We start from the raw sequence: 27,304 nt of genomic DNA, 5'->3' as shown, positions 1-27,304 counted from the left end.
TAGAGCTGCTGTGATTTGTACAGAACAACCTGACCCAAAATTTGTTGCACAGCAGCAGTAGAGAAACCAGTCAGGTACTGGACTACCAGCACTGGCCGTTTCTTGTTTGGTCCTGGGAAGTGGCTCTGCTCCCAGATGACAAGGCAGAAGCACCTATCAGTATGGCTTTGCACCTACAAGGGGCATTGCACAAATAGATCCCTCCAAGGGAAGGGTAAGTAGGTATATGAAATGTAAGGCACAGCAATACCTAGTAGGGACAGGTCTATCTGTCCATTCCAGTTTCTGTTTATTTCAAGTTCATCCCATTCCCACATCAGTTTGCAAACTTCAAAAAGAAATCCTCATGAAAATTCATGCATATTTGTGTCTGCATTTCTTCCATTAGCTATTCACTTTTACAAGCAATTTTACTTTCCACATTACTTGCACTACTCTACGGATTTTTCTGCACACTTTCTTCTGATATCTAGCTATCTATATCTATACAGGGTTTTTTTTTAATTTACTGTAGAACTGCATTGCAAAATTCAGGCAAGTGTGAATTTTGCAGAATAGCTTTGTGGATTTTTTCTTTGTGGATTGATTCAGGAGATATGAATTGGGCAGATTTGCATTGTGAATGGAACAACGCCCACCCAATCCCATTCTCTCCCTGGCTTAATTGCATCTGGTAAACCTCAGATCAAGTTGGGGTCCTTTACTAATGCTGGCATCACAAAATGAAGACACAGCAGTGACATCAACAGCTTGATACCTGATGTATCTCAGTATCCTTGAATCCTAGGTAAAGGGAAATGCAACGTTTTCCAAAATGTTTTTATGTGTGAGGTGTGGACAAACGTACCCTTCTTAAGTGAACAATTTTTCTGTTTCCTAGCAGCAAGAGCAGATGTCTGAAACCATTCTCTGGTGTAAATATTTGTGGTGGATCCAAGACAACTGAATCTTTAAAATTACAAATAAAGTTGAGAGGAAAGCTCAGATCAGATGTCCTATTTAGGGTGAATGGAGAAACATGATGGTACTGAGATTCATGTCCAGCTGAAAGTATGCATAGACCTTAGGCATGTACAACTGCATGTGGAAAAGACATTCTCCCTATGGCCAGGAACTGTTTTTCTAGAGTTCACAGTGAGATGTATGCATGTAAGTATCATTAGGCAGACATTCAACTGAATGCACACAGGCTGGGGTGGTGCCTACATTCACTCATCATGCCTACCAGTGGACTGTGACCAAGAAATGTTTAGGCATTTAAGGGCAAGTTTGAAGGGTGTCAATGTGACACTAGTTCTTCTCAAGTTTATGATCATTTCCTCTAGTCCACATTTCACTTTCTGATAAGAATATAAGATGGTGGCATGCCAAAGGAAGTATCTTAAGGCTGCATATATGATTCCCACATTTATGTTTTCTCAGCAATAATGGAATCAAATCAGCCTTTGAAGACAACAACTCACATGGAATAACCCAGTTTGGCTCTTCAGTATGTACTTATTGGACATGCATAAACTTGTTCATGGTCGAATATTGTTGATTTAATTGAGTGTTCAAAGGATTATCTCACATTGGTCATGATATGCAGGAATAGATATTCTAAAAATATTTATATGCTGTCTTTCAACCCTTAAAAAAGCCACCCAGGCATCTCACATAAAAGCAATAGAAATACATTAAAACCCTGGAGCGTTAAAATTGAGATGTTGAAAATATGGAAACAACGAGGAGAAGCAGGACTAAGATGTGGAGATTTGCTTCAGAGATCTGGACTGTGGGGATTTCCAAAAAATTAATAAATATAATTCTGATTATAATTTGGTCTTTTTTATTTTAGTTTTTTATTTTAATTGAAGTATTATGATTGGATATATTAATTGGATGTTTCTTATTGGAAAATCAATAAAAATGATTTTTTTTTATAAAAAGAAATACATTAAAACCCAACGTACCTTTTAAATGTTGAACTTCAGCTCCCATCATCCCTGGTTGGGCTTATTGGAGCTGAAATCCAACAACATCTGGAAGTTTCAGGTTTGAGGAAGATCATTCCGCATCCCAAGCTAAAAGCTAGGTGAATTTGTCAAAAGTCTTTAACTTTTTTTGAAAAAGCATTTAAGAAAGGCACCATACAAAAGCCTTTAAGATCATGGTGCAGAGGCCAGCATTTTAAGAAACAAAAAGCACACTTCTTCAACCTGGTGGCCTTCAGATATTTTGAACCCCAACCCCCACCAAACCCGGTCAGTGCAGCTTGGTACCAAGTGGGGGAAGGCTGAAATAACACAAGATACTGCTCTGTTGGTTTCTCTCATCTCAAGTTATATTAGGCTGTAAACACAATCATCTCTATTAATGTTTTCTAAAAAATGCATGGATACAATGCAAGAATGGAGTAAAATATTTTTTTAAAAAAATTCTGAATGGGATTAAGGAGTTCCAATGCAAAACACTGTCCACTAGGACTCAAGCTTTGACAAAAAGCAATGCAGTCGAAACTAAGTTGTCTTTGGGGGTCAATTAAAGTGGACTCTCGACAAGCTCTTTCCATCTTTTATGACTACAGCAGTCCTGGAAGGGCAAGACCTTCGTTAGTTGGAAGACGCAGTGCCTCAGCAAAGAGTAATAGACAGAAAGAGATTGACTGCATTTCGCTCGAGAAAAATGAGTCTTGCAGAAGTCAGCATTCTGTCTCTGACTGTTCTGTTCCCAGGAAAGAGACAACAACTACAAGCATATCTGACATAGCGTGCTCCATTTTAGTGATTTTTCTACCCTCGTACATCACCCTGTCAGCCCCAATACCCTTTGGATACCCTTCCCTCCTTATCATTCTGGGAGTGGCACATAAACTTGCATTTCCCAAGGTGACAACTCTGCACAGTCAAGAGCTCTCTGCGTAGAAATCTAAAATGAACGAGTCTCCCCTTCTCCCTGTGCCTCTGCTGAGAAATTCATCTTGAGGCTTGATTTCAACATCCTGCTGCACTGGCAAGATTAGCAAGCAGAACCGTGGGGATTCAGTAGTCTCCCCTGCTTTAGGTTCCATTTTAGAGCTCAGATGAGAATACCCAGGGATCAAATTCTGGTAAACGTGATGAACACGGAAAGCATAAGTAAAAGGAAACAGCGAAAGCTCATTCAGTGCCATCTTCTGTAATCTGAGTCTACACTTCAGGTGGCATCTGAAAGCTACTAGATGGCCTGTTGTGAAACAAGAGAAAAATGATAAGCAGCAGCAAGCAACAGCAACAGACCCACTGTTTTTCTATTGAGCCAAGAGAATTAATAATGTAGATACCCTGTGGCCGCGGAGCACCAGCTAGGAAGATTCCATACGTGACCCAGTAGCAAGACCTTCCAAAGCAAACGAGTTCAGAAAAGTAACATTCATTGTATCCGGGAAGGTCTGTGACACTGGGCAATGGGCGGCAGCAAAGTGTGGTCAGCATCTGGGACAGAAGTTGGTAGGAAGTATGAAACAGAACGTAAGAGCAGCCCTGCTGCATCAGGCCAGTGACCCATCTAGACCAGTACCCTCATTTCACAGCGGTCAGCCAAATGCCTATGAGAAGTTGGCAAGAAGGACAGGAACATACCAGCACACTTCCTGCTTGTGATTCCCAGCCTGTGATTCAGGCTACCTCTGACAGGGGCGGAAGAATATAGCCATCACAGCTAGTAGCCATTGATAGCTTTATTCTTCATGGGTTTGTCTGAGCAAAGGGTCAAGCCACAAGATCAGAATGAATGACCAAAAATGATCAAAAGTTCACGCCAGAAGTTCAGAGGTACAGCTGTAGGTCTGAGTTATTATGAAGCTGAGCCAAAAGATCAGATGCCAGCCCAGCCCAATCCAATCCAATCCAATCCACAATCACACATGTATTTTTTATATAACTAAGCCAGGAGCCAGGAGCAGAGAGAAAGGGCTGGTATGCCTTCAGATGAGAACTGATGGTGACTTAGTAATGTTCCTATTCATATTTGTGACTCTTATACTGTTTCCTGCAAGAGCTGGCCAATGAAAGCCAACTCTGCAGATGGAGCTTGCTTATGAAACACAGAAGACCCAGATCTCTAGAGTGCTATGCTTCCTTTCCTTCCCCTGGGTTTCCACCAGACCTCTGAAGTGCTGAAACTCAGAGGTTGAGACTCCACTCCACTGGCTGAAATCCAGAGACCCCTTCCCCAAGAGCCTGACAGTGTATTTGTGTGAGGAGGGGAAGAAGGGTGTGACTGCCATTCCCCACCCCCCAAATTATCTGATTAAAAATCCCCCCTCTCTATACTTGTATTCTCTTACATACATAAGCACGCCTTCTGTAATGATAATGGAAGTCAATATAGATGAGCTGAATGCCAAAGTCAAATCAGCTAAAATATCAGTTTGAGGGCCGTTGATTTGAGTATGAGAAAAGTGGTAGAAAGTGAGACGAGGAATGGATGAAGTTAATACTATGGGTTAAGGGAGACAAATGCCCATGAGATGAGCTCTATGGCGAGGGTTCTAGGCAGAACTAGTCAAATATTTCTAGGCAAGCTATAAAATAGTGAAGAAGAAGAATAAGAATTTGGATTTGATATCCCGCTTTATCACTACCCTAAGGAGTCTCAAAGCGGCTAACATTCTCCTTTCCCTTCCTCCCCCACAACAAACACTCTGTGAGGTGAGTGGGGCTGAGAGACTTCAGAGAAGTGTGATTAGCCCAAGGTCACCCAGCAGCTGCATGTGGAGGAGCAGGGAATTGAACTCAGTTCACCAGATTACGAGTCCACCGCTCTTAACAACTACACCACACTGAGAAGAGGCAAGGGCCTTTCATAGAATGAAATAGGCATTTGGTCACATGAAGGTGCGCCCCCACCACTTTCAAGCGGTGAGGCTAATGTATCATTCATGACAACAGGCAATGCCATAGTGGATACTTTAAAGCCAGCCACATTGCTCTCCCACATTTGCATGCAGTGGCTCACCTTATGAACTAGGCAGCTAATGCATGCCTACCACAAGCCACCCACAAGGGTTTACACTGTGGAAATGTGCCAGTTTGATTGTCACAAGCCACTGCATAAGAAAATCTAATTGCATGGAAGAGTTTCTATGTGGTTGCATTTAAAGTGGCTAGAGATGCTTGAAGAATTTGATTTCTGTGAACACTGCTGGGGAATGATCTGATCCGCATCTTGGGGATTAGTGTGTAGATCAGAAGGGAAATTATCCACTGGATTCAGCACTTTTACATAACGTTCTTAGCTCAAAAACAAGTACCAAGGTAAGTTAAAATCTGTACTTTAGGATAAAGTACTTTTAGGAATGGATAAATTGAGAAGAAATATGTATTTTGTGATCAAATATGTAAAATACAGATTTTTAAAAAGTGAATTAATATGAAAAAGACACTTATTCACGAACACATACTTATTAATGCACGCATGTGAAATTGATGACTCAAACCCCCAGGTTCTTATCTAAGAGGAATTTAACCCAGGTTTTTATGGAAGGATGGATCTTATCAATCTGGGTAGTTGAAAATGAAAATGAAAACATAGGCAGTTACAGCATATTATATAATGCACTAACGATCTGTCAGACATTCCATTTGTTTCCCAAGGTGTAAAAAAAATGTCAATTTCTCCCCAGGAGCTTTCCATTTCTACTTGGATAATTCATCTTTGGAGTTTTTTCAAGTGCAGACAACAGTGTCTGTGCGATACACAATGCACATTGTTTCTGAAGATGAATAGGGCCTCTTATGTTTTTCTAAATTAAAAAGTCATTATCACCCTGCTTATCGCAGCACTATTTAGATAAATATGATAAAAGAAATCATACATTGGAAGAGGCCTATTGCTAGACTAGCAAGGCAATTGAAATGGTACCACCCACACATGCTAAAATTATCCATATGCTTACTGGGCACTTCAGATTGGTATTTCGATTATTAATCTTAAAAATAACACTTTGTGAAATAAAAGCTTTTGCGGAGAGCCCAGCTCGGTAGGGTGGCTACAATTCAGAAGGTCTAATTGCTATGCTGGGCTGCCTCCCCCTTGGATACACCCTCCTTTAATAAACTGTTTTAGTGATTTCTGAAAGCTCCATTCACACAAATCTATTCTAAATTATGTTCCTCGACTGTGTTAAATAGCTTAACAAATCACTGAAGGCTGTTCTTTATTAAGAAGAGGAAAAAAAAGGTTGCTTTCTTAGTGAAATGCGTGGCAGTCTGGGGTGAATTAATGACATTAGAAATATCTACCCTTCAGGGAACATTTTTCAAACACCACCTACACAATGTCAGGGTTGATCATCACTTCAGCACACCAATTCTTATTTTGCCTCCATGTCTTAATGTGGTCCAACTGTACAGTGTCAACCATAATCGGGGGCATCTTGCCCATAGACATTAGTGGCGTGGGGCACCAGGGCACCAGGATTTTGGAGGGCATCACAGGCTGAGTGTCCAGGAAGGAGAGTCAGGGCACACTCCCTTCCCCGCTCTGGGGCAGCCCTCTCCTCTCCTCTCAGCCGCCCATTGGAGCACACTGTGTCTGGCTCAGGGAAGCCCCTTTGGATCCCCTCCCGCAGGGGCTTCCTGGGCCCCTGGTGGGTGCAATAGGGGGTAATTGGGTGTAGAGATGGCTCAGATGCCTGATTGCTTGCTCCTTTGTCCCCTGAAGACTCCACCCCCTGACTCTCACAGCGTTCTTGGAAGGTTTGCCAGCATCCTGAGTGAGTAGCTGGAGGTTCCTGTCCCTTTGAGCCACTGGGAGCCAGCTACGAGAGAGAGAGATGGATGGGTGCTCCTAGCTGGCTCCCAGCTGGGGGGGTGGAGAGAGGGATGGGAGCTCCTAGGAGACCAGGAGTGACTTGTCAGATTTTGGCTGGCCCACATGCATTTGAGACTACAGAACATGGCCCATAGGCTGTCTTGAACCCCACATATATATTCCCATGTAGTGGTAGAGCTGCTGCTTTGCACGCAGTAGATCAATCCCAGATTCAATCCTCAATATCTTCAGGTAGAGCTGGGAATGCTCCCTGTCTGAAACCCTCACCACTGCCAGTCACGGTGGACAATAAAATCAGCTTCCTGTGTTCCATAAGCCACTACTAGTATATCCTATCATGCGCTTTAACAGAGAACTATCTCATATAATTTATGTAAGATGATCCTTTTTTTCTGTGTTTATTTCCCTTTAATCTCTTGTGAAAGGAAAGCACCTCTGAACAATAATATGCTTTCCCTTGGATATGTTCCAGCTAGTTCTGCAATCTGATATTGAGTGTGTACTTAAGAATTATTGTGGGTAAAAGGAACACAAGCAGAATTGGCTTGGATCACAGTGGGCAGTGCAACAAAAGCCCTGCTAGTGCTTAGAATGAAAAATCACACTGATCTGTCCTCTTTGTGCCAAAAAATGGCCTGAAGTGTTGCACTGCTATACCAGCTGACAATTCCTTCTGGATCTTTTGCTTTTGTTTAAAACAATGGTGCTTCCTAATTCTGTTGTTTCTGTGCAGATCACATTATCTAGTTATTGCTGCATAGCATCACTTGCTTATAGATTTCTTTCTCTTTTACACATGCATACATGAACACACACACCAGTTTAAGAAAAAAAACACCCCTTCCAGTCTGTTGCCAGATTTAGGCTTTATCTATAATTTCTGGCTTTGCTCTGCTGTGAGCTTCTTGGATTGTTTTTATGAAAAAAGAACTGTTGGACTGGCTTCGCAGTCATTTAGATGTTTTTTTTAATTAAAAAAGATCTGAAATTAAAAAGAAATCAACATTGTTAAAAACAAGGTGTTACATAATAAGATAATCTGTCTTAAATCTGCAAAAAACAAGAAAAAACAAAACGTGGTGTTGTATATATAAGTGCATTGTTAATAAATGAGGAACTAAAAAAAGTTTGTTTATGTTTCCTGATTTCTTTTCCCAAGCAGTGTAACGTGGTGTCAGCTCCCTAAAAAAAAGTCGACAACTCTGGGAAACGGTGGGGAGGGATCTTTGCACCACGGCACCGGACATGCTTAAGACAGCCCTGACCATAATTATGAATGGGTATAAACAGCCTGTTTTAGTAGGCCAATGCATAGAGTTGGGCTTCTTGCTAGAGATTTGCCTGACTTCCCAATCACATCTGCATGCTATTCTTTCTACTCACTGGTAGTTTTTAGCCTTCCAGGGTTGAGGATGACAGGAGTGGAACTAATGGAGAAGAGGACTACTGGAGGTGTCCTTTCAGCATCAACATCAACTTACCCCTTTCATAAACTAAAGGTCCAGTAATGCACTAAAGTTCCAAGCAGTGCATAAGGGAGTTTATCACCACTGTTTTACAAGTTTTAAAATAGGACAATAGATATCATATATATATCCTCACAATCTCATTGAAGTTATTTAATATTAAATAAAATGGTGTATAATTGCAATTGTACTGTGTTGCGAAAAATGCATAAACAAATGATGGCTTGTATTTTTTCCATGGCAAAGATAGGGTGCGCTAGCTTCTGTGACTGAGACACGGGTCTGGATAGAATTTCAGAATGTTCGCTTATGTTCATGAAGCAGCCCACACCACTCGGAGTCACAAGTTGCTTTGCGACATAGGAGCCAACTCCTAGGGGCTGAGGTCCTTTGCCCCTCCAATAAAATATTAGAAGGGGCTGGGCCCCGCCAAAGTTGATGGACACTGCCATTCAAATGGTGTGCGTATGCCACATCTTGTGATCGATTATGTGGGGCAGGGCTTACCTGGGCTCCCCCAATATTTTATTTAAGTTGGCACCCTGGCTTTGCGAGCAGACACAGATCCCTCTGGGTGTTGCCCAAGATGCAAGCAAAGCTGGAAACAGAGAGGGACAGAATTCATGTTGATTTTGAGCTGAAAAAGCTGGGTTTTGGCCAAGATCCTCTATCCCTGTCTTAATGGACCACAAATGGGCTGGTTTCACCTATCAATAATTTATATCCAACTATTTTATGACATATGTAAAGTTTATATATCAGTATGTTGGCTGGAAGGACAGAAAACAGGCCTATAATGATTTTCAGCGTGCCACTTACAGCTGAGATGGGATCAGTCTCATTCATTGGTTCGGGAGAAAATGCTACTTCACCCTACATTCCACATAAGCAGAAAAACTGCAGTTCATGGAAGAGGTAGGTAGGCCAGTGGGTCTCACTGTAATGGGAAAATTAATAATGATTCATTCACACATGTTTTGTTTTGCTATGTGTACAGTAAAAGAAGTCATTTGGCTGAAAAGATGTTATTATTGTTAATTATTATTGTTATGTACTGAAATTCTCATCCTGGGCCAGCAGGGGGATACTGTAGATAGTTATGCAAATGAAGGATCGAAAGTGACGTTCAGTGATTGGATAGTTTGTATGCAAATGAAGGATCGAAAGTGACGTTCTGTGATTGGATAGTTTTAGAAAATGGCAACACTTACATTGTTCTGGAGCTCTATATAAGCTGGCTGACTGAGCTCCTCAGTTCAGTTCTGTTCCAGCTTACAAATAAAGAGCTGCTTTGGAAGAATCACTGTGTCGTCTGATATGTTCGCCCACAACTTAACAATTATTATTATTAATTATTATTATCATCACCACCAACACCATCATCATCAGCCATAAATTCTTCTTGAGACTTCATTCGCAATGAAGGGATTTTTCTTTTTATGATTTTAAGCATGTACTTAAAAAAACAACAACAACTAGCTTGTTTGAGATTCTATCTAGTACCAGACTTCTATGCTGCTGCTAGGCACCCTTGTTCATTGAGCCTGAAGGCATTCTGGGATGGCTTGCCTTTTGCAAGTGCCCTTTTAAACCCATTTTAGAATTCACATTATGCCAATAGCATCTGAGGTTAAAGCGCTTTACTTGAAGCCTCTTATGTGAACAGCATACTGTTTTGAAATGCTTTATATGTGAACTTGGGAGGGCTGATTCATTTTTGAAGTGGAAGAATTGCCCTCAATTCATGGGTGTAGCCAGGATTTTTTTATTTTAAGAACCCACATGATTAGTCAGTTAGTTAAGTATTTCTATTGTTTTACTTGACGTGGGGCAGCTGCCCCCCCTGCCCCTCCTTGGCTACGCCCATGCCTCAATCAACTCTGCAAAAAGATCCTGTAGATACCACTATTGTCTTATAAAAATGGTTATCATGTAAGGCTTGCAGGTGAAGGAGCTTTCAGAAAGTTACTCACCTTGCTTACCTATGTCCACTTCTATTTTCCCTTACTCAAAGTGCTCACTACTTTATTTCTTTAGGCAATAGTTAAATAGCTTTTCTGTGTCTAACATTATCCATGCATTAAGGACATCAAGGTTAGATTCCTCTAATGTGCAGCACATGGGGATGCCTTTGAAGACTGCCAGGAAATGCCAACTACACATCAGCTGGCTAATCTGATCATTTCTCACCATTTTAAAAGCTCTGCACTTTCCAGGGACAATTTGAAGTGCTGTTTTTAACCTTTAAAGACCTAAAAGTGGGTATTTGAAGGAGTGCCTTTCCCCATACAAATCTGCCCAGACGCCAAGGTCTGCAGTAAAAGTTCTTCTCAGTGTTCCTTCAGCCTTCAGAGCTCAGGCTAGTAGTGACTAGGGAGGGGCCTTCTCAGTGGTGACACCACACATATAGAATGCCCACCTCAGAGATATTAGAGGTGAATCTTACCTTAGGTGCCAGGTTAAAACTATTAGGGTTCCCCTCCCCGTGATTTAATATTATTATTTTTGGGGCCTGCTGGCACAAATGTGCCCACCTCCTATGGCACCCACAAAGGTCCTCAATAAATATCCCCTCAAAAATTCACAATGAACGAGAGAGTTTGCTCTTCCCGCTTAATTCCTGCTTGGGCTTGCTTGGCCCTTCCTACATCAACCCCTTTTTAAATATGCTGACATTACATTGGATGCCAGGATTGAACACCCACCTTGTTTTTCATTCTGAACAGTGAAGAGATGCAAAGAGCTTCTTGGGAGATGTAGGTGCCTTTTTCTCATTGATGGGGCCATGCCAGCACCATTCTGTGATCCTGTCTCTTTTTCTGCTCTTTTAAATGCGGCAGCCACTTTCTGTTATGCCACATTCCGCCTACTGCCATTTTGTGTTCTTCAACCCCGCACCCCAGCAGCCATCTTATGGCTGGAATGTATGGTACTTTCTCAAGGTTGCAAACGTGTCCACTAACCCAAAAAAGCTGGTGACCCCTTATGAGCCCACAGATACAAGCTGCATTACTTTTGAAGTTCACTTGGAGACTAAACAGCATTAGAAGCCTTTTTTGTGCTTTCACCAGATTACACTTTCTGACCCCTTTTTCTCATTTTGGGTGTATTCCCCTTTATGATTGAGGGTGGCCATTGAGACGGCACTGTCTACTGTGTGTGAAGCTCTTGCAAGCATTTGTTTATTATCATTTGTCATGGCTATTATAACAACTGGGCAGTAGGCTATTGTGGGAGAGCTGGCCCATCACACATGATCTTAAAGATGTTCTCTTTACTGCAGAGGCTTTTGTTAGTGTCATCAGAGGGATGTGAAAGAACTTTAAAAAGGATGCCTGGGGCTAGGAATCCAGGAGAGTACTCTCTGCCGAGAAAGGATAAAAAAACTGTCAGTAGACTGTGAGCCTTTTTTAAAGATAGGAAGAAAACAACCATCTTTGCTCTGATAACGTCTCATTAGAAGATGACAGAGCGGAGAGATCAACTTGCTTGGCTCCTGCTGGTGCTGGGAACCATCCGATCACACTCTCTAAGCACTGTGTTGCAGCTGTAATTTTCCCTAATGCTTGGGCACTCCCACAATGCACTTCAGTGCAGCTGAAAGTTGCACTGTTCAATGGCTACTAGTTCTAATGAATATGTATTCCTTCCAGTTATCAGAGGCCTACTGCCTCTGAATACCAGTTTATGGGGGATATGAGCAGGAGAACCACTGCACCCATGTTCTTGTGGGTTTCTCATAGTCATAGGTTCCTAGTTGGTGACTGTGGGAGTATAAGGTTTTTGGGCGAAAACCCCACAACCAGCCAGTAGTTGAGAGATTGTGGGAGCTGTAGTTAAACAGCATCTGTGGACCAAAGTTCAGGAAGGCTGACACAAAGGCATGTACAGCTTAGTTCCCCCAAGAGAGAAGCCTTTTAGATAGGTGATATCTTGTGTACATCTGCATAATCAACGCATAAAGGGGAGTATTAGCAGAAGCTAGTGGTGGAAATTTAACAATTTTTCATTTATTTGGCTCTTCCAATTCAGTTGTTTGAAAACAACACAGGGGAAAAAAGTAACATCTGATGTGTTTTAAATGTGTTGTGGAAGGGCAGATTATTGATTTTGTGTTTTTCATATTTTAATTTTATGTTGTGAACCGTCCTGAGAGCTACTCTGATGGGGAATGGTGGGGGCCTCCCCCCCTGCTCCTAACCAGGATCCTGAAGCTGCCCAGGAGCAGTGGAGCAGTATAGATTTGGAGCAGTGATTTGCAGAGGGACATAGTTTGAAAGACAACAGCTGGGCAGAACTGAGTGGGAAACAGCTAGGAGAAGAAGAACAGGGAGAGAGAGAATTAACAGACTCCCTTTCACTGGAAAGTGTCCAAGCGCTCAGTCCAAAGTCAAGGAGAGCAGATAAGGTAGCTACACAGAAGGCCAAATGGTTGCGAGATCAAGTTGCCAGATGAGGAAATGATGGGGGTGGCTCGGGGGGAAGTGGGTGGAAACCTTAATTGGGAGCACCTTTCCTACAAGAATGGAATCTTTCGCTGTGATCATTAAAATATCTTTAACTGGTAAGATACTATTTTCGCTTTGTTCTGCTTATTCATGGCCAAAGGGAGGGAGGAAGCCGTTTTCCCGAAGCCTGAGACCTATGGGTATAGGGCGGTATACATATTTTAACAACAACACCACTAAAAACAGCAGCAGCAACACTGGACTCGTTGGGCCTTTGACCTGATCTGGAAAGATGTTTCATATGCTTAAAAGGCACTCTCAGAATTTAGGTGAGGCAGGATCACTGTCAGACCCCATGCAGAATCCCAGGAGCTGTCAAATTAGGCACAGAGGAAGTGGGCTGGTTCAGTGGTAGCCCAGGGCCCTGTTTACAGATGTTCATCCCTTTGCATGTTTCCTTGGATGTTAGCCCCATTAAATGGATCTTACTCCTAACCTAATGAATATTGGATGGCCGCCTGAAAATATTGGAACTGTATAGGCTTGTTCACAGGGCACATATGCCTCAATTGCCTAGCAGAAGACACTGTGTTAGCTGCAAAAGAAAACACTTTTTGTGCTGCTGCTGGACTTAACATTCTTCTATTGTTTTTATGGTCCACTTTAAATCTGGGACCTTCCCTAATGAATAGCAAAGAAACTATGGACACCCCTTGCCCATATATTTAGAAAAGGCAGAATAAACTTTAACATGATCATTTTAAAAATCCAAATAAACTTTAAGCCATGCTGCCTTCAATATCAAAATGCTGGCACTGGGGTGGGGGATTTCTGGAGGTAGCAAAGGAATATAGAATGTCTGCTTTCAAAATAAAAATTAAAAGGCTGTGTTTTCATAGAATTGCATAATGATACTAGTTTGTACACCATACCCACTCTGAATAATATTTAAAAAGTTGTGTATGGTAATAAGATGCTATAATGATCATTAGGAAAAAAGTGATCTGTTTTCCTTATCTGTACTTAAAAAGAAACTATGGCATTAATTACCGTATTTACTCGAGTCTAATGCACCATCAAATCTAATGCGAACATCAATTTTCAGAACCTTGAAACCAAAAAAAGTATTTGCTGGTGAATGTAAATGTGCAATCGAATCTAACGCTCACCTTAATTTTCGCAATGTAATTTGGCCGAAAAGGTGAGCATTAGATTCGAGTAAACACAGTACATATTTTTGTCTTATTTTCCTGCAAAAAATGCATTTCTAAAAGTATTTTATATCAGAAGTGACACATGTTTTCAGCCAAAACCTGCACCAGAAGTACAAAATCAGAAGAATTAACTATATTCTGATTTGTATATTGGTGTGGAGGTGCAGATCAGGTGAACTGCTATCAAAAGTCACAGAAAATCTAAAATTTGAAGCATTTCTATTGGACTCATGTACCGCAGCTAAACCGATCCTTCAGCACCACATTACCCTACGTACACCCTATGCTTTGAATATTTGCGAATCTGTCTTAGTTATATTTCCTCACTTTGAATGGTATGTTGTGACTGTGTTCAGCTGCTGTCGGGTGCACTGAAGGAAAACCGATGGATCAAATAAAGCTGCCCTCGAAGACCTCCTCTGACAGGTCAAACTGAAAGGCATACAAACATGTATGGTGCTAATAAGCCAAAGAGCTTCCCTAACAAGTAGTTCTCTTGGAAATCTCAGGAAGAAAAGCAACACAAGTCCACAGCCTTAAAGACAGAATAACGATTTCCTTAAAAATGCCAGACGACTCTCCTGAGAGCACTTTCTTCTCTTGACTGACTGCATATCCTGTGCTGCATGCCAGAATTTTAAAGGAGTGAATCTTTAATGGAGTGGATTTGTGCCAAGCAAGTCAGAAGTAGCATTGTGGGGACTGGACAGCCCATTCCACATCTTCTTAACACTGTTGTAGAGACAGTCCAATGATTCAGTTGAAGGTTTCATTCCCAGAATCTCAAGAGCCGACTTGCGTTTTTAGCAATCCTGGATTATCTATTGCTCAACAGTAGTGCCACAAATGTTTAAATCAATACACAGTTGATTTAGTAAGCACATTCATTCACAAAGAGAACTGGGCATCGCCTTCTGTAGTTTTACTGATTTCTAGTTCCCATCACCGTGGGAGGTTCTTTGTATTTGAAGCAATTGCAGCACTAAATTATTTCAATGCAGAAGGGCAAGATGCCATGAGATCCATTTGCTATTCTGTCCTGGGCAAGGAAAGCTACAGACACTACATTTCCAATAACCAACAGAATGAATGGCAACTTCCCTCCCCAGCAGAGGTGCCATCTTCTCAAGTTGAATGAGGACGCCTGATGCAATGTCCTGCATGGGGAGTCAGGGGGCGGAACCAACACCCTCTGAACATTGAGGGTGACCAGCCCCTTAAAAAAAGACATTGGGGGTGCAAAACTGCACCAGCCCCTAGGAGCTGGTACCTATGGTCCCAGGGCAAAGAGCAGCGTGGTTGGTTTTTTTGCGGGAGTGGCAGAAGACATATTCAGATCAGGACTGCGCAGGGCAAAGAGTTAAAGTTCAGCTCTGACCACTGCTAGACTGTGGTCCCTACCCAGATCCTTCCTCTTCCCCACAACTGTTATTTAGTAAAAGGAAACAAGAAGCAAGCATGCAGGAAGGATAAGCCATGTAATTAATTCTGTAGTTTGACCCTGCTGATACGAAGTTTTGCTTTGCTGTTGGTTGGGGCCAGGGTTCCCTGTACTGTACAATGCTGGATCACACTCTAATCAAAGGGGTTCATGTTACTGTTTGTACTGCTCAAAGCCATGGGACTGAATTCAATGGCACCCTTCTGTTCAGGAAGAGCGTTTGATACAGTGGAGGTCTCTGCTAACTGAAGAAAACGACAATGATTTTTGCTCATCTGGATTTGAGAATCTCCAAAACAGAGTAAAATGTGGCATGGGGGAATCAATAAAAATCACCTTCCTTCTTCTTCCATTAGCAGAGGCCCTTGCAAGGTGAAAGGTTCTTCTGCAAATGAAAGGACTTCTCCTGTTTGTGGAAAGAGCACCACTGGGTGATAAGCAGTGTTGGTCATATTCATATTTAGAGCAGACCCATTGAAATTTAAGGGCCCAAGAAACCTAAGTTCATCGATTTCAGGGGTCTACTCTGAGTATGACTTACATCACCACTTATAACTTAAAAATAGCCCACAGGATTAGGCCCTAGCCCTTCATCTGACTCATACACTGTCTGGTTTAATATTTGCTGATTTTAAAACAACTCAGACTCATGGCAGGATCTCCTCTAGTTTGGTTGATTCTGTGCTGATTTCCTCCTATGTGCAGACTCAGGCAAATGGAAAATAATTCCGGTGAGTAAAGAAATATCATGACCTTCTGGTTAACACCCCACTTGACTCAAGCACATGGAAAATGTACAAGGAGCGCCAGAGTCTCATTGCATGTTTCATTATCAAAACCGCTCTCGTCTAATAGTATGCTCCCTTGCACATTTCCAGCTGGCAAGATAATATCTTCACTGAGCCATCGGTGTAATGTGTTAAAGTTTTCACCACCTTTAGAGCCTTCAGCAAGATGAATGGCCATAATTCTTTCTTCAAATAACTGTACAATGCTAACTTGAGATAGGTTTTTTTAAAAAAAGTGGTCTAAAAATACAGCCAATAAGTCAAAGGGGTTTAACATGAAAAAATAAGTGCTATACTTAAAAAAAATGCTAATCCAATGCATAGAAAAAATTATATAAATCCTTTTTTAAAAAACCTGAATGTCTGGAACCCATCACAGAATGCAACCTATTCATATGAATTGGGAAGCTAAATGCAATTCATCCAGCTCTGATGACATTTTCAGTAATCTGTTGCAAAGAACTAGGTGGAAATATGCTAATCCCAAACTTCATTAGATATATTAGCAAGGGGGGAAATTTACTGGACTAATCACACACACCTTGAAGTCATTGAGAAACCCCTCACTGATTTTAACCTTCTGGATTATGCTATTTCATTCATTCTGGGATCTATGTACAGTGGTACCTCAGGTTAAGAACTTAATTCGTTCCAGAGGTCCATTCTTAACCTGAAACTGTTCTTAACCTGAAGCACCACTTTAGCTAATGGGGCCTCCCGCTGCTGCCATGCCGCTGCTGCACGATTTCTGTTCTCATCCTGAAGCAAAGTTCTTAACCCGAGGTAATACTTCTGAGTTAGTGGGGTCTGTAACCTGAAGCGTATGTAACCTGAGGTACCACTGTACATGCTGGATATGCCACAGTGATCTGGAATCCTCACTTGAAAGAGAGATGAATGGAATTCCATAAGCATCTCATTGTCACAAGATGCAGCTTGCTTTATCCTTGTATAAGTCTGGCTCTTTATATCTGATTCACCTGGTTCTGCATGCAGATTGCAACTGTTGGTTAGCTATATGTGTTAAATGGACATGAACACAGTCATAGAAGAAGAAAGGTTGAGCAGGGGTTCTAAGCCATGCTCAGGATAAATCCATTGAAACCAATGGACTTTGGAGTTATTCAAGACCATTGATTTCAGTGGGTATACTCTTTTGAATATAACTTACTTAGACCATTCATATGGCCAAACATTCTTTAATCATTCAACATGCAAGGCAGCCCTGTTTAGGGAAGTTTTTAATGACTGATGTTTTAATGTATTTTTAATCTTTTGTTGGAAGCCACCCAGAGTGACTGGAGAACAAAGAAATCATCATCATCATTATTAGGGCTCTACAGGATTTTATTCAGGTGTTTGCCTGTTATTTGCTCTTGAAAGTGTTTATTTACCGTAAAACACATTTTGTTTATGTGGTTATGGAAATTGTAAATAAAATTTATTAAAACACACTTTCAGGGGTAAAAATTAGCCATAAGGGAAGTGAATTCCAGCAGAAAAATAGTGGGACACCAATCCAAATCAGCAGCACATTTAAGATCGGGGATCCATGGGTGCCTTTTCTCCTCTCCAAAATAGAAGCAGACAGGTTAAATGTGCTTGTTTAAACAAGTGCCTAATGCCATGAGTAGTTGGCCCTGGAGTTTCTCAATTGCCAGGTCCTTTTTTTTGTTGGCATCCATCTGTCAGGTAAATCCCTTCCATAACTGCTCAGAGTAGTTCCAGTGGCTCTAGAATCACTTCTCCATGTACCTGTGGCCACAGAGTTTCTCTGCATGAGGCATTTTAGTGTGGAGGAAGCAGATCTGAGTTTCACTTCACAAGCCTATTAGAAAATGTGTCTGAATATATTACAGCAACAGGCCACTGACTACCTCTTCTGAATGAGATCTGCACTCTCAGTTTAGTTTTGTGATGTTAAATAACAGAACGACCTTTGGAAGAGTTTTAAAGTAAAGTTTACCTTTCTTTGCCAGTAGGTGGGGGTAGAAGCCCGTAATCTGCCATTCTCCAGCTGTCTGGCGGCGCTGGCAGTCTTGTGTTCGCAATTGGACATGTGAAAAATAATTGAGTTCAGCTTTCCTTACAATAAATAGATGAGGAAGGTGAGCTTTGCCTACAATTTGAGCATTTGCATCATGCGTGGCAAATATTCTGACACATCACTGAGCCTCACTTTTCCAATTTAAGGTAATTGTTCTGACTTGGGGAGGGAATAACATCAAATAATCTAATTTTAACGAAGTCAGATGCTAAGCTGTTAGCTTTTGGTCAGGTGTTACAGGCAATTCAGTGACCTTACAAGTGGCAAAACAAGTTTAGTGTCATCTTGAAATAAAATGGGTGTTGTCTAAGGACCAGGCAAGCTAGTTGAAATGGCTCATCCTGGTCACCAACAAATTACTCCACATAGGCATAGGCAAACTTGGCCCTCCAGATGTTTTGCGACTACAACTCCCATCATCCCTAGCTAACAAGACCAGTGGTCGGGGATGATGGGAATTGTAGTCTCAAAACATCTGGAGGGCCGAGTTTGCCTATGCCAGCTCCACAAGCTTGGAAAAGGCCTTAGGGTTGGCCCTACCATCAGGCAGAGTTAGGCAGCTGCCTTAGGTGTCATGAAAAGGTGGCAAATAAGTTTTTTAATTGATTATTTCATTTTTATGTCAGTGAGAGTGAGAGGTGCTTTAGGGCTTTTCTGCCTCAGGTGCCATAATATGAGTTTGATACACCTTGATTTACAGTGGGGACTATTTCATTTCTCCATCTCAGTCAGCAAAATATCATGGGTCAGACATGCGATTGTACCCTTGTATAGTGCATTGGATCTGCAGATCCAAAAAATGGGATTTGGTGCTGCAGACAAGCCAGTTTCTGAATCCTCCAATGCTGAAGTTTTGATGTATGCTGCAAGCCTCAAGCTTCACCCACATTAGTAGTAACTGATGCCCACATTCCCACTCCAGCATCAGAATTTCCCCTGTCTCACTGCCTTCCAGCCAGGTCTAACCAAACTCAAATGCCTCTTAGAGCATTTACCCAGCTAGCAAAGGAATGGATGCAGCCCGTACATAACACATGAACCTGAATCTTTCAAGTCTAATTTCCATAGTGAAATTCTTCACAAAACAAAAATGATTGGCCAGCAACAGTATTGATACATATATGACAACCTAAGGCAAAGAAACACTCAGGAGAAGCAGTTGATGTGAGGGGCATCGTTGACATTGGCTTTCCTCACTCCCTTTCAGGAGACAGTAACAACTGCAGAGCTAAATCTGAAAGAAAGAGCTCCATTTCATCCAGCTGAGCACTGGAAACACAGAGGCAGAAATAGCAGAGAGCTCTGTACAAATAATATTATTTTTTGGCCTGGTGCAGAGAGGAACTACAACCCCTATGTCTCTTAATATTAATGAAATTCCCTTAAGAAAATATATCCTGGTATTGTTCACCATTGTTCTGTGCATCTTTCCAAATGTTCTGCATACAGTAGTTGCTTAGAAAATACAAAATATCAACTATCACATTCTCTGTGTTTCTGGAGCACTTCCTCCCCACCCTTCCAAATCAAAGCTCGGCCACGTGCAAACGCTCAAGGGAACACAAAACCCTTTATGGCGTTCACAAAAAAACCCACCAAAAAACTTGAGCAGTTCTGCAGAATCAGCCAATCTTTCTTTTTTCTTCCCCTGTTTCTGTGTGCAGGCAGGAAAAGCAAAAAGCAAAACCACAAATGTGGGCAATGAGATTTCCCTCTCATTACCTGGAGAGGAATGTGCTCTCTGGGTGGCTAACTGAACCAATGGGTAATTAAAAGTAAACAATAGCTTCAAATGCTAGGAAGAATGTGAATACACAAACACAGAAATTAAGAGACAATGGAGACAACCCAAAGGTGCTGAGCCTCAAGCTTTTTGTTTGCCTCACAGTAAATTGTGGATTTTTGGAAATGCAATTACAGCACACTACAAAGAAAAGGAACAAAGAAGAGTGAGGATGAGAAAGTTGCAGACACAGAAGAAAGAGCTCTAAGCTGCATTAATCATCCTCCTCATCAGGAGAGGCTCATCCTCTGTGGCGGAGGAGGAGCAAAAGCTTCCTGGGAGAAGCATCACTACCGCTTGTTGGGAGGAAGGAGGAGGGTGAGGCAGCTGTGAGGTTGGGGCTGCAGGTGGGAATGCTGGGTTGGCTCTGCCAGCGTGTCTGTGCAGCCCCAGAATTGCTGCCACGTCACCCTCACCTTTACAGCAAAATAGCAGCACGCTTCTGCCGGGAGGCTATTGCTGTGGGTACACAGGTGGCACTGTGGTCTAAACCACTGAGCCTCTTGGGTTTGCCAAGTGGAAGGTTGATGGTTTGAATCTGCTCGACGGTGGTGAGCTCCCGTTGCTCTGTCCCAGCTCCTGCCAACCTAGCAATTTGAAAACACACCAGTGCAAGTAGATAAATAGGTACCATTGTGGCGGGAAGGTAAACAATGTTTACATGCTCTCTGGCACTTGTCACGGTGTCCCATTGCACCAGAAGCGGTTTAGTCATGCTGGCCACATGACCCGGAAAAGCTGTCTGTGCATAAATGCCAGCTCCCTCGGCCTAAAGCGAAATGAGTGCCTTAGTTGCCTTTGACTGGACTTAACCATCCAGGGATCCTTTACCTTTTACCTGTTGCTGTAGCATCAAGCTAATAGATGAGCCTCTCCCAATCATCACCTTACCATTTCTAGAGTGTTTCAAGATTTCAAACAAGCATAGGCAAACTCGGCCCTCCAGATGTTTTGGAACTACAACTCCCATGTTCTCTAGCTAACAGAACCAGTGGTCAGGGATGATGGGAATTGTAGTCCCAAAACATCTGGAGCACTGAGTTTGCCTATGCCTGATTTCAAACATTGCCTAGATACAATCCCTAAGCAGCCCTGGAAGGCTGGAGTGGAGAACCAGCAGCCCTCGAGACTGATGCACTCCAAGAATGCCTGCCAAGTCGCAGGTTCCCCACTGCAATTTGCAATGCTTCTATTTTGGAACACTTAAGTGTGATTATTACAGTCTGGTGTTGGGCTCTACATCCAGCCCTCCAGAATGCTAAGCTAAGTCCGTGGTATCATTTCCCAGGATAGTAGTTGTGGGGTGGAGCCAAGGCTGAGAGAAAGCACCTAGAAAGTTCATGAGTGGAGGAGTTCCTGAATCACAGCTCAGCCTCTGAGCCACTATGCTGCACAATGTACTGCTATGGTTTACAGCAGGATAGGGAGAGATCTAGGTCAGGGAGTTCCATTCGGGCAGAAGCAATGAAGTACTGTAACATGATACGGCATCAGTGTATTGGGATGTCATGCCTTAAGAGCTCAATAGAAATGAGGATTATACAATTGCAGACATTACAGTTAGTCACCTTGGGTGGGAGTGTATTAAGTAAACAAGTAAGTACTTTTAGGAATTCGATATCTGAGATGAATACGCATGGTCAGTTTTTGCCACCATGACATCATGGTCTGTGTGTAAATTTGTTCATATAAAAGGCAAAATATATCTATAGCCAAAAGAAATGTTTTTATTGCATTCCCCCCTTACCATGATTGTCTCTCCCTTTTATCATGTAGGGTTTGGATGCATGTATAAGAGTCAGCAGGGCTTGACCAATTTACAAGTTCTCACTTCAAGGTGACATTTTACCCTCAGATTCTGAGCCATGAATTTGAAGAAATGGTTAAGCATATTTTCATAAAAAGGGAAGAGACAGAAGACAGTCTTCGCAAGTTCAAACTGGTAATTGCAGTGGTGGGTGCCTAAGTAAGTTTCTGTCTTTCAATTCCAGATGATAATGTCACCCACCACGCTACCAATTGCTTCTTATTATATTCACGTTTCAGAGAATTTTCATGAAATGCCATGACCGGCAGCAATTCACTATACTGACCAGTATCAGTACTTTTTCTTATTAAGATTATTCTTGCCATTTCAGTTATCATGTGGTTGGCACGATTGACAATTTCGTGCTTAGACCTCCACCCTTTCCTTTGTCTATGGATAAACAGAAATCTGCTCTTCCAGCAGGGAGGTTGAAGAAGTTTGGTTCTCACCATTTGCTGGAAACCAGTTGAAATTGAGGAACCTACATTAGCCATGCCTATTAACCTCAATGGGTCTTCTCTTAGGAGGAATGACACTGAGTACCACCCAAAGTTGCTTCCAAGAGCACAAAGAGTATGTTCTCAGTGTTTGTATGGTGACTTCTTAAACACCTTTTCTGGGAGACTTTGCTGGTGTGGTAAAATTGCCGAGAGCACTGCATCCCACAAAATTAGCCATCGGTGACTTACATGGTTTGCTTTTTCAGTGCCTGCTACATAGCCAGGATTATTTAAAAATGGGTCTTGGGTCTCCTTTACCATCAGCATCAACAACAGCATTCAGCAATGGTGTTGCTGCCACTTCCTGGGAGGGGTGACCAGGAGGTAAGATCTGCATGGAGCCAATCTGATGTTCTTGCCCACACAAACCTGCTGTTTCCCCTCCCAGAAAGTGACAGCACCACTGTGGCTGGGACACTATTGCCATAGCTCTGCCCCACTGGATGAGTCACTCCTGCACATGCACAGCAGGAAAAAGCTAAACTTGACTCAGAGTGCTGTTCAGTATTTAGGTAGTAGTAATGGCCTGTATCCTTAGGTAACCTAAGGAAGTTCATGGAAGGAAACTTCCCTGTCCCTTCTTCTCCCAGGGCATCACAGGTGGCTACATAGGGATGGAAAACTCCCCTGCTGTGAACTAATTTTATGTAGGGAAAAGCTTCTAATCCATGCCACTTTGCAAACTGTTAATTTAGCCCCAAATTTGGCCCATGCTCTGGACCAAGGTTTTCAACAGAGTTATTATTATTATTTTTTAAAAGCAGTATACTTTACCTTTCTTCTTAAGGAGATTGCAAATGTTATTGTCAGACTCAAGCAGTTTGCCCAGGGCAACAGGTCACCTGTCCTTCTCCTACTGATGTGTTTGGCTCCAGTAATTACCCTGGGATTCTTCAATTTAAAAGGCATTCGTGACAGTTTAGGAAAACGAACCTTGGGCTACTTCAATTTATGAGGCAAGGTTTAGGAACCACAATGACATAAGGAAAGTCAATTTCCGTATGAGGCAAATCTTGTGATGTGGGGCCTTGATACAGGCGAGTCCGACACTGACTGAAACTTTGTCCCTTGACAACCAAGTTTCAAAACTCAGTGGAGCAACTGCCCACTAATATGCAGTGCTGCTGGCTAGGCTCTCAGTGGTTTCTATCTCTCAGGGCAGAGGTACCTAATGCAGGGCAATGGAGTCACATTGCTAGCCAAACAAATACAATGCTTATCATGGGAGCCACCGCATACAGCACAGCAGCCACTTTACTGCTTTGAAACGCACCGAAATTGGCCACTGGAGCGCATGTGCTGACCTGATTCGATACCAATTGCATGACATATGAAAGCACCCCCAAATATCCTTTCAAGTTAATGGAATGTAGCGGGAAATTGACAGCTCAGGAAAGAAGCAATTTATTTTTACTTAGAAAGGGAGAAAGCAGAGCCATGGAACCATGGAGAGCAGAAACCAGGGAAACTTCAGTGCTTTCCCCAAACCATCAACTTTTTCTCCAAAGGGCATGCTACCAGTGCAGAATTTTGGAAACCTTAGCTTCGGAGTGTACATTTCCCTCTTGCCCAGGAAACATACATATATATATTTGTTATATAACTTATCAGACTATATCCCATCAAGGGTTATGTCCAGACTCTCCAAACTTACTCAGCAGCAAGGCACTCCAATACTACATGCCTAATCTGAAATAGCCCCACTGACTTTAATGAGGCACCTTCCCAGGTTTATTGGTATAGAATTGTATTCTGAATAGCAACACTCTCCCCCCTGCAATTTAGCACACTGGTGAGGAAACTGATATTGAGGTGCATGTGTCCCAGATGTCCCAGGATCCTCTACAGCAGCCTCCACCAACCTGGTTCATCTAGATGTTGTTGGACTGTGACTCCCATCAGGACTGGTGTTCCAACAACATCTGGATGGCACCAGGTTGGGGAAGGCTGCCCTACAACTTTGGTGCACACCAGCAACTGGTATGCACACTGCGGAAGAAAAAAATACTGCAGCAAACCAAAAGGCATAGCATGCTGTCCAGCTATGCCCAAAAAGCATAGCATTGCATAGTCTTCAAAAAGTGATCATAAAGCTGCATACTCAGAACTGTTGATTGACTTATTGCAATATAGAACACAACTTATACAAGGCACGGTAAGCAGAGGAAATGACAGGGAAAATAGCTCAAACGTAACTTCTTAGGCCTAAGGTAGACTTTGTAGAGGAGTGCCTGATTCCCTTTTGGTTTGTCTGGGCAACTGTGGCCTAGCAGCCCCAAGAAGACTCTGGCTGTGTCTCCAAGTGTGCTGCATAAAGTTTTCTATGCATCATCTGCCTCCTACCATGAGCTGAATGCAGAGTCATACATTCTGGAATGGGAGACCACATAACTTGGACTACAAATATTCAGACAAAATTCTTCTTTTATCTTCTCTATAATTGCATGTGCATGGAACAAGGACTTAATGATTATTATTACTATTATTAAAAAACAAAAAAGATGGATAAAAAAATCCCAAGACCAAAACAAAGATTGCATTTTCTGCAGCTGGGCTCTTGTTTGCTTTGTAATCAGGAAGCAATCTGCTATGTGAGCGACAATGTGGATGTAAGTGCAATATAAACTAACAATTCGTATTTCAAGGGTGTAAGAATGTCCCAATTCTCCACAATCAAGCATTTCTGCACAGCAATAAAGTGTCCTGTAGGAAGCCTCTGCTCCCTCTGCAAAACAAGATGATGGTCAAAAGAGGTAATTTAATTCCAAATGTTACCTGCTAAGGCTGCCGATGGTTGTTCAGCAAGCTGCCTAGCACTGTCACAGCAAAAGTTTATCTGGCAGAATAGCTTGATTGTCTGTGTAGGGGCAAGACATAGTCATACAATTTTCTCTGCTTGCATCCTCTGCCGTAATAGTTGGGCAGACAGTTATCTTTTTTCTTTTTTTTAAGTGACCAGACACTGATTGTTGTTTCTTTTCAGATGCGTGACACATCTGAAGCAGATGGTGTGACCTTCTTATTGTGTTGAGGCATGCATTGCCTTTAGTTTCTATTTTAAAAACATGACATAACCAGCACTATTCCACCCTCCTCTCCAAAGGCTAGGTTTTCACTTGGTTTGAACCATAGTAAGATAATATGGTTATTAGAACCAAGGACACCATATCAGTGTTCCTCTACAGTGGTACCCCGGGTTACATACGCTTCAGGTTACATATGCTTCAGGTTACACACTCTGCTAACCCAGAAATAGTGCTTCAGGTTAAGAACTTTGCTTCAGGATGAGAACAGAAATCGTGCTCTGGCAGCGCGGCAGCAGCAGGAGGCCCCATTAGCTAAAGTGGTTTTTCAGGTTAAGAACAGTTTCAGGTTAAGAATGGACCTCTGGAATGAATTAAGTACTTAACCTGAGGTACCACTGTACTTGGCAATTTATTGCAGATGCAGCACTCTTCATGAGTGCAGTTTTTTCCAGTGCCCAGTAATAGCATTGCCATCAAAATCTTTAGGCACTGAGCAAACAAGCTATGACCTTTTAAATGTATTTGTGGGAAGGAGTTATTGGTGGGGTTTTTGTTCTTATTATGATATGTAGTGAAGGTGCCAAGCGAGCCTCCATGGGGAGAGCATTCTATAAACAGGAAGCCACCGCAGAAAAACCCTGTTCTTGGGTTGCCACCCACCAGACCACTCATAGAGGGGGAACACTAAGAAGGGCATCAGGTGTTCATTTTCTGCTTAACTGAGCCTGGAGCTATATGCCTTTTCTCTTTATCTTTAAAGCAGGTAACTGTTTTCTAACCTGCTCTATTTTACTTTTGGATACTTTTATAGATTACCTTTGCTAGCTGAAGCTTCTTCTTTTTTTAAAAGAACAAAATTCAATTTTAAAAAGTGTGTGCAGTCATTAGGCAGTATCTGCTTTATTTTTGTTTATTCTTTTTATACCCTACTTATACTAACCTCATTAGCATCTTCAAGCCTTTTCTCAAAAGGTAGGGGCAACCGTTTGAAATCCTTGAATCCATAGGAAACTTATTAACCAAAGGAGTTTTAATTAAATAGAACCAAATGCAGTCTTTAGCATAAAATCAAATTAAACGTACAAAACAGTGACTTTCACTCTATACCAGGTAATTACTTCCTGTGTTTTATGTCAGTAATAAGAACAGGGTAGAATAGTTTGTAGTGGCAGGTTTTGTTCTGAGAGCTTCATTTCAGAGTCAAGCCTGGTGTTTCAGGATTCAGCAGGCAAGGGAATGCTGAGCAATTGGAAGTGGCTCAGACAGTGGGGCGGAGCTGCTATGCTACCTTCTCAGCAGGTGGGGTTGCTGTTGCTTCTGATGAGGAAGAGGGCAAGGTGATGGGAAGGTTGGTGTAGTGCAGACACAATGGCAGGAGCACCAGATTGGCTCCACTAGTGCATTTGCAGCGCACCAATCTCCCCTTTCCCCCCCTGTCTTCCCAGTAAGTACGGGCGATCCACCTGCCAGGAAGCTAGTGCACTGGTTCCTTCCCACCTAGCATGCTGTTTCTGGACTCAAAGCACATGGAAAGTTAAGGAAATGGTCCTCACTTCAGACACTTTCCCTCAAATCAATGAGCAGGAGTTTTCTTTCAGCTGTTTGGAATTCAGCATTCCGTCTTAAAAGACTATGGGAACTGGCTTACTATCGTCTAACCTGCACTCTCCAAAAACATAAAAGAGGGCAAGACCTATTACCTCACCCCACCCCAGTTTATCCTCCACATCCTCTTGTCAAGTGTCTTGGGTCTCCTTGACCCCAGTGATTTGTTTGCTTCACAAGCAGCTGCCCTCCGCCCTCTTGTGAGGTAAAGATGGCTGATGCTGATATTAAACAAGGGACTGTTGCTGATATATTGTTTTAAAACAACAGGACACACAGGGCCAGCCCAAAGTATCTCTCCCCCCCCCCCCAGCAATCCTCAACTTATTTCCTCTGCATTGTTTTCTTAATAACTTTGTCCAGTGAAGTCTTAAGCTTTTTAGT

General features: G+C 42.2%; 1 protein-coding gene and 1 long non-coding RNA gene across 11 annotated transcripts in view; one reads left to right on the top strand and one right to left on the bottom strand.

Moving 5' to 3' along the window:
- Positions 1-1,916, top strand: part of LOC307224546 — a 107,306-nt gene extending 105,390 nt beyond the window's left edge. For 6 of the 7 annotated variants that reach the window (XR_013842622.1, XR_013842624.1, XR_013842625.1 and 3 more), the window contains one exon: positions 881-1,916. This is a non-coding gene — a long non-coding RNA (uncharacterized lncRNA). The remainder of the gene's footprint in view (positions 1-880) is intronic. The other variant, XR_013842623.1, reaches the window with a different exon arrangement.
- Positions 1-27,304, bottom strand: part of GALNTL6 (polypeptide N-acetylgalactosaminyltransferase like 6) — a 459,868-nt gene that overhangs the window by 57,834 nt on the left and 374,730 nt on the right. The gene's annotated exons all lie outside the window — the stretch shown is intronic.

The sequence above is a fragment of the Podarcis cretensis genome (assembly GCF_951804945.1).
Source record: "Podarcis cretensis genome assembly, chromosome: 9".
Classification (NCBI taxonomy): Eukaryota; Metazoa; Chordata; class Lepidosauria; order Squamata; family Lacertidae; genus Podarcis; species Podarcis cretensis.
This window is presented reverse-complemented; position numbering and strand designations above follow the sequence as displayed.